The 14,611-nt window shown below is 37.2% G+C and overlaps 1 protein-coding gene across 2 annotated transcripts in view; it reads left to right on the top strand.

Moving 5' to 3' along the window:
• Nucleotides 1–14,611, top strand: part of KIF26B (kinesin family member 26B) — a 285,582-nt gene that overhangs the window by 95,767 nt on the left and 175,204 nt on the right. The gene's annotated exons all lie outside the window — the stretch shown is intronic.

The following is a 14,611-nucleotide window of genomic DNA, read 5'->3' as shown; positions in this document are numbered from 1 at the left end:
CATAAGCCTGTTCTTCACATGTTCTCACAAATGTCCCAGTTGGCTTCCTTAGGCATGTAAATAACTTTGGAAGTTGGTATTTCTATTAAATTATAAACATATTACAAGATAGATCCCTAAATTAATATTTAACTTTTATTAGTATAACTAACTGATATTATAGCCAGAAAAAAAGCGATGTCGTTAATAAGAATTGTCATGCACCAAAGCAAACTGGGTAAAACCAGAAATGAAGTACAGTTATTTTATCTGGAAAATATGTGACTTTATGCTTTTGTGGATTTATGCTCTACTGAACCTGAATAATTTTTGGGTAGGTCAGTATGTGATCATAGTTTTGATCTAAGGAAAAAAATGTGATCTATGCTTCAGCTAAGAAACAAAACTAAACAAAGAATGCACCTTAACAAATCTGAATCACTGTTATTTGTATTGGGAAAATTAGTTCCATTTTACTGCATTCACAATCTTTTAGGTTCATGTTCTGTGAAAATGTGGGTTTTGTTTACTTTTTATAATGTTTGAATTTCCTTGATGATTAATTTTGTCTTAAAAATATACACTAAGACTAATCTAATATTCAGAATTGTCTAGACTGATTCTGTAGTTTGGGACGAGTTAAATTCAGGACTCTTCTCTACCCTTGATTTTCAATAACTTTGAAATAGAAAAGATTGCCTACTCTCAAGACACCTCTCAGCCAAAAAAACCCCAAACCCAACACAAAACCCAACAAAAAGCCCCAATTAACAGCAAAATAAACAAAAAATTATGAACAACAACAACAACAAAAATCCCAAATAAGCCTAGCAATGCTGGTCTGTGTTAGAATATGTTGATGATAAGTTTCATCTTTTCCTTTAAGATTCTACTCTCAAATGTTAAAATTCTCACTGTACTCAAGTTGCCACATTTAATTCTCCAGCTGAGAAATAATAATGATAGCTTTTTTCTTTAAGCACACTAAAATAATTTTAGTGTTTGTTTACATAGTATCTGTGTTAGAGTGGGAATTAGTCTAGTAAGAAGAAAAACTTTGAAAAGTAATTTGTTTATAATTTCAAGTATGGGTAAGATGCAAGCTTTTTTTTTTTTTTGCTTTTGTGTGCAGAAACCAATCTTACTTGATACACATTTTCAAAACATTTTAGATCTCTGTCCCACATAAATACATTTTTGTTATGCACTTACAGTTGCAAAACTCTGCTGGGGAAGAGCATGAGGAAGAATGAATCTGTTATCTCATCTTAATTAGAACCCTCTTGAGTTGGAGGTGAATTTAAAAAAGGTGCTGCTAGCCTACTTACTTGTGAATGTCTATATATTAATTAAGTTTTCTTGCCTTCCCTTAAGAATAGTGATTAGAAAAACTTCATTGTGTGTTAGCTGAGAGGAGTAGAAAATAATTTCTTGGGATAAAAAAGTCTTGCACTTCACACAGAGAAGAGCAGTACCCTTCTGTCAGGGCTCACTCCCTGGTTGGGGTGAGCTGGAAAGGTGGAAAAGTCTCTCCTCCAACCCGTGTCTCCAAAGAAAGACTCAGTAGTCTTCAGTCTTCTGGTCTCAAGATAGTTTATTGTGTGTTATCTAAAAGATTTCTCGCTGAGCTGCTGCGGTCCGTTCAGCAGTCAGGCAAGGGCACACTCTGACACCCAGGGGGCTGGTGCCCTCTTTTATATCATATATTACATATTAGATGTTTACAGTTTTTCCCCAATGCCCATCACCAATATTGAACAGTGACTTTCTACTCTAAACCAATCTGTGAGTGCCAACATCACCAAGAACATGGAGGTTAGGAAGAAGAAGGAAAGAGGACAGGGCACACCCAAGTCCCTACATCTTAGAACTTCTGACCCCCACGTACAAAACTCAGACCCCTCTGTACAAGGCCTAAAACCCCCCTGTACAGCACTCAAAAACTCTTCCTTTCACTTTGTGACTACTTCTACTATACTATCTAAACTTTTGTGATTTCTTGTTCTTCCTGCAAGGTTGGTAAATTGTTCCATGGATCAGGGGTCTGTGGCTGCATGCCAGGGTCTCAAATGCTTCTGACCTGGGCCCAGAACATCCAAGGGTGTCCAAGGGACATTCTGGATTCCGACACCCTTCCACATCATGATCTTGTTAAATAGATGTCCAGGGAGAAGTCAGTCTCATGGCTCTAGACTTAATGGCACCTGTGGTAGACATATCCCATTGTAAATCAGCTTTTCTTAGACAGTCTAGATAACTTGAAAGAAATGGTTGAGTACCTTGAAAACTAATTGTGATGTCTTCCTTAAAGTATCATGGAAAAAAAAAGAGAAAACATTAGTTTGAAAGTGACATTCTGTGGCTCAGAATTGACTCACTGCAGTTTTAAGCACCAAAAAGTATTCCTACAGTTGTAAGTTGCAGGATGTTACTCCTTTTTAGCCTCTTCCCTACCAGACTGCCTAAAATTAGGACCTTGTTATGGGCAGTTAATTACTACTTTTGTTTCAGTTCCAGTAGAAAAACAATAAAAATAAATGAGTATAAAAGGGAGTGTTGTGATATTGTAAAGCTCAACTGCTGCAGTAGTTTAGGACAAGTCTTAAATGCCACTATTCGGTTAATTTTGCAGAAAGAGCACTTTCAAATGAGAAGTAATTGTAATGTACAAATCAGAATTTGTACACTACAAGCTTTTAGTAATGTGTTATATGTTTAAAATCTGAAAAAAATGGAAGTGTACCAGATTTAACTGACAATGCATGTCAGATCTAAAAAGTTTCTGGTAATTTCATGGATACATTATTGGAGCTAGTGAATGGAGTCTCCCAAGAACATTAGAGGAATAGCTGCTAAGAATTTTTTAGGCAAAACTGATCCTACCTGGAGATTGGGAGATGGTGCAGATGACCCCATGAGTCCACGCTGTCCCTGTTTTATATGATTACATATTTAGGTGCTCCCTGAAACAGAAACAAAAATCTGGTTCTAAAGATCTGTGATGTTCCCTAGGCCTGACTCAAAGAGTGCTGAATCAAATTTTGGTGGTAGGTCCTTTTGCAAAACAGGGAATCAGAGGCAGGGAAGTGGAATTGATTGGTCTTAAACAAAGAGTGTGGCCCATTGCAACACTTCTATGGAAACAGGAATGCTGAAATGGTCAGGGTAAAACTGACCTCTTTCTGTTTAATACATGTAGAAAAATACCAGCCAAACTTTGGTAGAATTTGATTCAGTCTGAAAATAGGTCTCTTTCTGTGCTGGTCAGCAGATAGCATTTGTATGCCTCGTGGATCAGACTGTTTTGACACTTGTAAAGAGTTCTGTGGATCTCCCTATCATTCAAAGGGATTTCAGTCCTTCCCTGCTCAGAGAAAACTCTTTTAAATTGCTGAGGTTTTACCTGAGAAGGGCTGTAATTATTTGTGCTGCTGCTGGTGTGAATTGCGGGATACCACAGTGTTAAGTACACTTAGTTACCAATTATTACTGAACACTTCCAAAGAGAAAAAAACCCTCTGGGCCTGGGGTGCTAATGTAGGAGTGAAAAGTCCAAATTCCTTGATGAAATTATTGCTTCTTGTCATTTTCATAGAGAATGAAATATTAAATTTAATGCATAACACTTTTATTACTTTATTATCACAAGCTGATAAAGTAGCTAAAACAAAACCACCACATTAAAGAATAAAATTTGAGTCCTTAGGAGTTCAGACTGATTCAGGGTTTGCTTTCAAAGGGAAAGGAGTTGATAATAGTGACTAGATTAAGCTGGTTGCACATTTTTCTAGAGTCAAAGCTCTCTAGTTTTTACTGAAATGTTAAATTACCTGCTTGGCTCTCATGTTGGTGTGCCTTTAAACCAACAGCATGGTGTTAACTTCATCATGGTGATAGCTCCAGAGCATAAAACAGTAGGCATTTCCTTGGTCTTCTAGTTACCCTCCTGGATCTGCACAAGAATCTTTCATGTCTTGAAGCAGATAATTTCAAAAGGCAAACAAAAGGAAATTTAGCACAGTGTGTTTGGTAGATTTGAGTGACAGGAAGGTCAGAATGAGCCCAAGAACCGAAGAAAGTCAACAGCTCCAGGAACAATTTAGGCCATAAAAGGGAATGATGGGTAACAGAAAATGTGGAGGCTGATGTGGGTGAGCACCTCCTGCTCCTGACCTTGAAGCTGTGAAGTTTGCTTTTCGTAAGCAACAAAATAGTGCATGAAAGGATTTGAGTAGGGGCATTGTGAACAGAACATATTCACAGAAAAAGCGTTTCTTTCTCCCCTGCACTTAAAAAGACTCTTTTGACCAAAAGTTTGGAAAATTAGATCTTAAACTACTGAGAGCCTCTTGGCCCCAGGCATAATGATCCCAAAACCATTCAGAATTATAAAAGTCTTTGTGTACAATTGATAAAAGCCTACAATATGTGCTTTCTTTTTCCTTTTTATGTATAACATGTGTTCAGAAGAACAGTTCTCTGAGAATGTACCAGCTTGTTCTGGAGCATTGCTGTGATGAATGATTTGTTTGGAGTTTACTTAAGTCATGGCTGTCATATAACACATCAGTTCATTCAGGCCCAGACTTTAAAAAAGAAACTGGTAATGATTAGAGGTGCAAGATGGAGAGCCAATGTCTGTGTGGGAGGTATTGCCATCCAGGATTCTGATTCCATGTTTTTTCCAAGACTTTGCTGTATAATTTATTTCTCTTCTGTTTGCTGCTGCTTCTATTGCTTCTTAGTGTTCAGCAGGATGAAGATAAAATGTTAATGATTGCTACATTGGTGCCAGGGTAATTTAAGTAGCTTCTAAAGCATACAATGCAAGGTATAGAAATCAAGTTACTTGCTCCATTTGCAGACCAACAGGTGTCTTCCATAATTATTCCATGCTTCCTAGAGACAGACCTATTTTACCAGAGCATCTTAGCAACAACAAAAAAAGAGATTTGTATACTGACCTTTCTAGTATTGTGTTCTTATGCAACCACACACAATTCCCTGAGATACCAAATGCTGGAGGTATTTTGCCTTTGTGCAGTTAGGCTTTGATCCAGATTTTTTGGATGGCTTATGTTTCGAAAGCGGTTCAGTCACGGTATGTATGAGATCCACGTTTGACTATGATAGCTCCCTGAATGTAGTAAAAACCTTTTTGTTCATATTACTGTGAGATCATGAATGATGATGCTGAGAAGACGTGCAAATTCTTGCACTGATATTTTTTTTTTTTTTGATTCTGCGACCTGGACTCTTAACAAAGTGGCTCCATAATCAGACTATACACTGAAAGTGCAAGAATGTTATTTACAAAGACTGTTTGACTGGGCCAAGAAACCAGTTGTCAAACAAATTCATTGGCACTGAAATGATATCCTTGCTTGATTATCTCTGTTGCCCTCTTTCCCCATGCATTAGTTGTTATCTCTGAAGTAGCTTTCCTCTTAAAAGCCTTTTTAAACCAAGTCACTAATAACTAGATATGACCCCACTAAAGTCAGCGTATGTCATCAGTTGACATTTTGCCATGATTGTTTGATCATCCAATTTGTATATTACTGGAGTTGGCTATTTGTATTTCATTACTCCTGTCTACCCCTTCAGCTAACAACCCAGTGGTATACTGCTTTTCTAATATCATCAGGGGGGGAAACTGGAGTCTATGTGAACTGTAGGTGAGGTTTATTTTTTTGCATCACACTGGCATGATTTGATCTCTTATGGCATTTTTATGCATGGCTTAATGACCTTAGAATCATTACTTTTCCCCTTCATGATACTGCAGCGACCAAGGGAAGAAAGAGGTAAAGGGTATCCCATGGACTGAAAAGAGCTAAATAGGCTTATCCTGTGAATATGAAAACCCCGTGACTCAATTGTGATGTGAGGAAGAAATCTGGACTATTATAGGAGTGAGTTAATCCTGCAAATTAGCAAAAGCCAGAAGATCACAATTAGTGAGGATTTGTAGTCTTGGTTCCTTCCCTGCTTGTAGCTTAAGGGTTTTGTCCATGTGAGACAAGTTTCATTTCTTAAATAATAGCTGTGCTGATTGCTTGCATTAATTAAAAAGAAATAGAAACTGAGGGGAGGTGTTTTAACAGTGAGGAAACTGATGTAGAGATGGGCTAGAAAAGGGGGAAGACAAACTGATACATTGAGACAAAATTGTCCTTTTATTTCCTATGATGCAAAGAAAGTGGCACAGAACTAGAGAAAAAAATGGTCAGCTCCTGCTTTTTTTTCATAGTTTGGGAACATAGAGAACCAGTACAGCCAATTTGGAAGTAAAGGGAAATACACTTTTTATGCAATGTACTGTTTTTTGGAACTTATTAGAAAAAGTATTGAGGCCAAAAGCTTAGGAAAATTCATAAAAGGATTATGTGGACAATAAAAAGGTCCCTTGTTTATGATATTAAGATTAAAAAAAAGTGGCATATAAATTGCTATATAGAATAAGGTATTTGATATAATCTGTGGAGAAGGCTTCTTTAAGTACATCCAATATATAGGTAAGGACTGGAATTTCTGAAACTGCCACTGACTCTTGCTAGCACAGGTATAACTGGGTTCCCTGGGAGGAGGATACTCAGTGCTTAGATGAACTCCGTGTCCCTCTGTTCTGAATGTGGGTGAGAGGTGCTGTGTTTTGGAGGGAGGCCTGTGATAAACAGATCAGTGAAAAGTGCTTTTCCAGAAGTTTCTACAACTTTCCAGAGTTCCACATAGGTGTTGTACATTTCAGAGTTATTCTAACCTTTTTTTTTAAAATTTTTTTTCCTTACTGAAGTGTGTGAAGATTCTAAAAGATCTTTTGGGTTGAATCATTCATCTGAGAAACATTTTGGTCTTTACTTTTGAATAAAGATTCAGTCTTGTGGGTGATACTCCTGTATTTTACTAATTTTTCAGCATCTGTTGTAAAGAGAGGAAAAAGAAACGTACTAAACCAAAGGCAACTCATTTTAACTGAGATCAGAAGGAGGGGATGACAAAGGAATTGGGAAGCAATATTTTAGGAGCTTCCCTTTAAATTCCTAATGGATATTGCTCAAAAAAGACACAAATCAAAGTACTGTCTCATTGACTAAGACATTTGCTTCTCACATTGCTTTACATAAATGGGACACAGAATTAAGATTAGATTTAGAAACACCATATTTTTGTGCCTTTTGTAGAATTCTGTTCTTTGACTTCTTCTTAGAAAAGTATTTGAGACTTTACATATGAAGAAGTATGTTACTATGCAAAAAATAAACTTACAAAACCTTTTGATTTGATACTATGCTGTGCTTATAGGAAGTAAGGAATGCATAAAACCATTGTTTTCTTTTCTCTAAAGTGCTTCTGAAATGACATCAGAGAGGGAACATCAACTTGTCTCTTCGGGCAGTTCTCTTCAATTCAGTAGATTTGAGTTAAAGTGGTTGGTTCTCCACTTACATTCCAGGGCACTGAGGAATTGAGAGATGGGTGTTGTCAGATAGAATACATTTGGGACCAGACCCTCTTCTGTCTCACTCCAGGATAATGGCTTTGCAGCTGACATGGCTACATTGGTGTAATACAGATGAGACTGAGAGCAACACCAGCCCTCTAAGATCTGATCAGCCAGAGTGTGAGAACCGCTGTGGTGATGGGAGCAAATATGGCATTTTGCACTCACAGGGGCCTCCTCTTCCCTTTTGGGTTGGTGAATGGGGAAGCTTTTTTCCCTCCATACTGTTCTTGTGTCACCCTGCTCTGAAGAGTCTGTTGGAACTGCTCTTGACAAATGAAAGCAGAAACCTGATTGTCCAGCTTCTTTTGAACTTTGAATGTGTCAAGACGTGTTTTATGAAGAAAAAGAAAGAATTACATATGTATAAGGGTAAAAAAAAGCCTCTCTCAGCTAATGAAAGCATCTTTTAAGTGTGCAAACTGCTCTGAGAAGAAATGAAATTGCACTTCACCTTTCACTTCCACATAACCTCTCAAGCAGAATTCAGAGCTGCTCCAAAAGTTAAAGGAATGGTAATGAGCTTTCATCTTCCAAGAGGCTGGTTGGTACTCATTGTGGCTAATGTTGCTAGCAAACCTCAGCAGAAGGTTATAGCTCCTCCTTGTATGAAGTTACCATCTCATCTGTCATTCGGGTATCTGAGGACTTGGGTTCTATACACCAGGAAAGTCTCATATCTGACTGGTAGATGTGAGTGTCAAGTGGCTAAAGTGCAACCAGTGCAAGGTCACAGTTGTGTGTGTTGGTGTGTAAGTGAAATATTTCTATTGTGAGAGCTCTTTGAATCAAATACATGCATCTGTCCAGCTTTACTTCAAATTGATACTTTTTTAACTTGGGAAAGTGGCATGTGTAAGTGTATATTAAATATCTCCCTAAATTTATATAAAGGCTTGTGGGAAGGGCAGAGAAAGAATTAAAAGTTTGAGCTCTGCTTGATGAAATCACTTCTGCTTCCCTGACTTTGCTGTGGCTGCATGCTCAGTGTCACTGGATAATTATAAAACACCTGTAATGTGAATCCTGCCAGTTCTTTACATCAAGGCTGTTAATAAAAGCAGAGTTTAGGCCCGGTTTTTTAAAAAAACCCCACTTTTTATAGCATATAGTGATATACTCTTTCCTGTAAAAGATAGATGGCAGATACGGTTTATTATTGCTTTCCTTCCTGACAGGTTTCAGGCTGCTGAGCTAGGCAATGTAGCTGGATTTAAACACAAATCATAAGCACAGTCATCTCTTTGTTTTATTCTTGTATATTTTCTCAGTAATTGCAGTGCCACATAGAAAATGGAAAATTAATTCAAGTGCTATTAAAGAAATTATACAGAGCACATCACAAGAAAATGTAATGAGATACTATCAGTGCTTAATTGATCAGTCTCTCTGATCCCTGAAGACTTAGTGTGAAGTTTGTTGCCAGTGTGCAGGAGGTAGAAAAAGATGTAACATGATTTGTAATTGTATGATACTGATACATCATGGCAGTGTTCAGAGACAGGACTGACAGGGAAAATGTACTCAGAAAGCTTTGTCTGCATTTGGACCAGTTTCTACAAAAGTAATTTTGAAGAGTCTTGCAATGCTAGGTAGGTTTAACTGAGGCTTAGTTTGCACGCTTGTTGAGATTTCTAATACTTTTGCTTTGAAGCAATGTAAGCAAAAATAATTTTGTTTGTCCTGTCCAGTAAATAATATAACAAGGTACTATTCAAATGACTTGAGAACGCAGCAAAAGGTTCCTGGCCACCATGCTTCTTTGACAAATTACAAGAGCGTCAGAGGGGGTCGTAAAGCTTATCTATTTTATTTTACTTTTAGATGTAAATGCTGAATGAGGGATCAAATTGTTTTCATGCAGCTAAGTGCTTTGGAGGGAAAAATCTAGTTCTCGTGTTACTGGCTTTTCATTGTTTTCCATCCTTAGTCAGTCGTCACAAGGGTCTTTGCCTCTGTAATCCTAAATGCTGGGATATGCCATTTGCAGCCAGGATTTAGTAGCGATGCTTATGATCTCCTGACTGTTGTCTTGCACTTCAGAACCTTTGTAAAGATCCTTTTAAACATTGCCACAGCCCAACTTATCAAGATTTATTTCTATTTATGTAAAAGTAGATGAAATGCAGACACCTGACCTGCTTTAGTTCAAGGTTTCTGGAAAGGGGCTTGAGATAGGGGTATTATGTATGTGCAGATTATGAGGTTTTTCCAAACTCAGCAATGTGGATTTCTCTGCTTCCTTTTCTATTCACTGCTCAATCACCTTAATCATATATTACGAATATTTGCTACTTCTCCCTGCCATCTTAATGCTTTGTCTCTGAAGCAGGGACAGTTGGCACCGGTGCAACGGGCCATTACTTCTGTGGCCTCTAGGCATTTTATGATTCAGTGAATATGAATAATAAAGCACCTTATTCCTCCTCTGTTCTCCAGGGAAGGTGATTTCAAGTGTGGCAGTGGAGAATTATTATGGCTTGGTTTCCTTTTGAGTGTGAGAGAGTGGGAGGGCACCTATAAGTTATAAATGAATAGCAGAAATACTGGAAAACTACTTTTTACTCCTCAGTATCCCCTTCTATCTGCTGGAAAGTTTTACATGATTCCTGATAAAAAAAATTCTTTGGTAATGCTATTGCTGCTAGTATTCTTTTGCCCAGTGTGAATACATTGAGTATAAATGCCTCTTCATAATTTCTTGAAGAATCTTTAGCTGCTACCACAGAAAGCCAAAGGACCTATCAGTAGCCATGACTGTACTACAGCAAGAACAGCAAGAGTTTGTGCTTAGGCCACTAGAGAATTTCCTCCCAAGACTTTTTAAACGTTGCATGGACATGGAATGAGGGAAAATGAAATTTTACTATGAAACATAATGTAAACCCAGTTGAATTGGTAACTATAATATTTTGCAGAATTTTAAAGTCCATATCATTAAAATGATAAAAATTCTTGGAGGGAGGAAACAAATTTTATTGTGCTACACTTTATATGTTTAGAAATGGATATACAGGAGGGTGGAAGGATATGCCTTAGGTGGCTGCTATGCAGCCTGTGAAGAGATGAGAGAATAACATTTTCTCCTGTTACACTCAGGACAAAAAGGGCCATCTTGTCATTTCATGTGTTGAAGTTAGATTTTTCTGTGCCTGCCTGAAAGAATCAATATCAGAGTGGATTATGAAACAGAAATCATAAGGGCTCAGAACAATTTGGAAAAACATTGGTAACAGAAGGGACTGACTAAAAATATCTTGCTGGTTGATTGTTTTTTTTTATCTTCAAATACAGCTTGAGCTGGAATTTTTATCAACTACACAGAGTTCATACACTCTGCCTTTTAAAACAAGCTGCTACTGTGCTTTCTGAGAAGAAAAGAAACTTGCAAATAAGGACTCTGCTTTAGTGGGATTCACTTGAAAGCATACCCTTGGGAAAGAAAAGGCCTGTAGAAGTTCTAAATTGACCTCTGAAGTTTTTAGGTTTTAGCATCTTTGAAACATATTTTTTCAGAAAGCTTCTGAGTCCAGGATATATCTTTCTTGCTTACTTTGCCATGATTTCTGACTTTATAAAAGTAATTCCAGGAAATACTAAAATCCTTTCATTCTGCTACAGTACTGTGTTTTTTCCTAAGGAACCTTACATTAATGCTTTTCTGCTGAAAAATGGAAAAAATAGTTTGAAACAGTAATATTTTTTTTTTTTTTGTTGAGAGCTTTATAATCATCTCTTCATGGTGGAAAAGACTGAACCCTGTGTGATTGAACCCCATTGTCCATAGAGGACACTGCAGTAAGCATCAGCAAGCATTAGTTCTAGAAGGCTTGGTTGTTATCCTGCATATGTAGTACTGCTCTATATTTTGGAGCTGGTTCATGCCCATTTTGTATTCCCTTTGTTCTAGAGTAAATGTCTCTGCAGGATGACTTATGAAGTGCCTATAGTAAAGCTTGTGAAGAGACAGTGGGGCCTTTTACTTCAGTTAAACAGATTACAGCACTAGACTTGCACTGACCTGTGGTCAGTGATCCTTCTTTCGGCATGTTTCTATGGAGCAGCAAATGAGTCCATGATGCTCTATTAAAAAGTAATTACAATAGAATAAAGGGTTCCTTCAAAAATTAATTGAAAAGTAACTTCTGACAATTTTACATTGCAAACCCTCTAAATAAAATGGAAGGGAAACATTCAAAACAGTTCAGGTGCAAAGAAAACTTCTCAGTGCAGTAAGCCAAAATTAAAACTGAAAATGACAATGAGACATTTATTACAGTTCAGAATAGTTTATGAGAGTTCAGGCATAATTTCAGATGGTGTGCAAGTTTGTTGCTGTTATATTTGAATATCATTAAATATATTTAATTAAATCTATTGTAAATCTGTTTTATCCCCAAGGGGCTAGTTAGTATAATCCTTCTGTTTGCTTATAAAAATATCAACCAATTGTTCCTGCACTAATTTTAATCACTGTTTATTTTTAAACAATAGTGAAGCATTTTGTCTGTTTAGTTTCTTGTAAAAAGTCCTTGGGGCAATGAATTTTTGTTGTTGTTTGTGTCCTGTGTAGAAGAAAGTTTATATTCATTGTCAGAGTGTTTAAGAAAAAAAAAATAACAAGAAGAAAAATAAGTACAACAGTGCCACTTGAAGTTAATTTAGGCTGACTTTAAAGAGAAAGAAATCAATGTAGTTGTAAGATTTGATAGTCAGAAATAAAAAATGAGCAAATTCTATGAGTAAAAATTAGAAAATAATAAGCCTGCAAGGATGCAAAAATTTAAAAGACAAGAGTCGTAGACAATTTGCAAAGCACGAGTCTGCCTGAGATTAATGTAGTTCAGAGATAGGTAATCATTTATAACAAAAGCTGGAAGAGCATGCTCTGGATAGGTACTGTGAACAAGTTCTGCTGTGAAAGTATACACAAAATGGTGCAATTTTGAGAGTATGCATGTCTGTAGAGTATATCTTCCAAATTGATCACTGATTTTTTAAAATCCCATCTGAAAATAGTAAAGGAATTAAGTCTCAGCATTTTCTAAAAAAGAGTAATTTAAAATCAGTGATGAGAGACAAATATTGTTCTTCATCTGCCTTTATTCAGCGGGTCAGTGGAGATGGGGATTGGTATTAATTACTCAGTCTGCAAATGAATGTGCACAAAATTAAAGCTGAGAATGGACAGTTAGCATGTTTAAAGTTCTTAGTTTACAAAGGCCCTAAGGGGACATGTGGGAATGTCATCTTTGTACTGTAAAGCTGTCATAGTGAAGACGGATTATGATGGTTCCTGCAAACCAAAATGCAAATTGCATATACTGGGGAAAGATCATTGTATGCACTTGAATTAAATGCTAGGTCAGCTTTGGATAATGTACTATTGAGTTAGAGCCTGGAAAACTGTGCTTAGCTTGGATCCCTTCAAGGCTTGCAAATCTAAGCTGAAACAAACAATTTGAATGGAAAACATGACAGAAGTTGCAGCAAATGAGAGGAGACGAAAACATGATTAGCTTGGAAAATAGGAGTAGTCTAGGAGCACATGTAAAAAGCTGAGGCTGTTCAGTGCTGTGTGTGAAAGATTCATCCCATTCCAAGTAGAGTGCTATACCAAGTGTGTGTCCTGATGGTCACAAGTTGATCCATTTGTGCCACTGAAAGGGAACCAGAACAGAGAGAGGCTCACTTATTAACGATTTACAGTATGCACCAAGTAAATTTATTCTGATTAAGTCCAGTTGAGGATGTGCTTTTGCTTCTGCTTCTCCTCCTTTTTTTTTTTTTTTTTCTCCTTTCATTAGCCGAGAGGGCAATAAATCTCGAGCAAACAGAAAAACAGAAGACAGCATAGCATAACTGAGCACCTTGTCAGCCTGTGGAATTCATCCCAGGAAGTGGCCTCCAAGTCAAATGCTTACAGTTGGGTGATTTTTATGACTGTTAATAACAGCTGTAGCTATGCAAACTAAGGTAATAGGGCAACCAAATGTATGGCTTAAGGCATTCTCCTTCAGAGCAGGAAGCAAATGTTTCTGTCCACTTTCTGTCTCATTTGAAGGCTCTTCTGGAACCTTTTGAATTCTTTCCATGTATTCCTGTTATGAGTTATAATTGTTGCTGTAATAAAATACTTTTAAAATGTTAGCAGGATTTTTTTATTATTAACATGAAAGAAAGAGGTGTTCATGTATTGTGACAGACTAGAAAGACCAACCTTGTTATATTTATAGAGGTCACTCCTGCTGGTTTGTAACTTCTGTAGAACAGTCAGGTTTTATTCTGTAGCAAAAAAAAAGCTAAAGACTCCTCTGGAAATGAGACACTTTCATGGCTTTTCCCATGAGCACTGGTAACTTGATATCAGCTGTTGCCCCATCTTCACATTGGTACAATGAAGGAAGGAGCATCTTCAAGTAGGAAGGAGCATATTCATAGTAGGGGGACAGAAAAGGACAATTTGGATTGTTGTGGTATCTGCCAGCACTAATATGATTAAACCTGTGTCAGCAGTTTATAAAAAAGCTGATAGTCATGATTTATTTCCAATGGGGAAGCCACTGGAATGGTACTAGTTTCCAAATAGAAACTTTCTAGATCCCTGGGGCTCAAACCCCTGCACCTTTCCATGACCAGGTTGGTAAAAGACCCGCCAAGTGTGTATTGATCTTAGCCCCTTAAAAGGAGAAGGGGAGGCTAAAATCTTGCTCTTATGTGTGTGGAATGAATTTGCATTATGCCACATTCTTATGCAGTAATCATTGCAGGAATCTCTAAGCCTGTCAGATGTTTTTTTTCCATACTGTAAATGAAGTATTTCTCTCTCCTTGTATTTTCGTAGTAGAATTTAACCATATGTCTTTGCTTAAATAAAGACTAATAGTTACACCTATGTGTGGATAAACTAATTGTGTTTTTTATTCCTTATTCTCTTGCTAGCTACAGAAAGAGGTTCTTTTCTGGGTCAATAATACCATTTAAATTAAGCCCACATGCTGTCACACTCTGGTAGCTTCTAGAGCTGTTCTTGTCAACTGACAAGTGAAAGGTCAGTGTCTCACAGATTGTTGTTTGTGATAAGGAAACAGCTACAGGAAGATTCGAACTTCTTATGATGTCTTGACA

Source organism: Anomalospiza imberbis, chromosome 3 (assembly GCF_031753505.1).
Source record: "Anomalospiza imberbis isolate Cuckoo-Finch-1a 21T00152 chromosome 3, ASM3175350v1, whole genome shotgun sequence".
NCBI lineage: Eukaryota > Metazoa > Chordata > Aves > Passeriformes > Viduidae > Anomalospiza > Anomalospiza imberbis.
The sequence above is the reverse complement of the archived record's forward strand: the minus strand, read 5'-3'. Positions and strand labels throughout refer to the sequence as shown.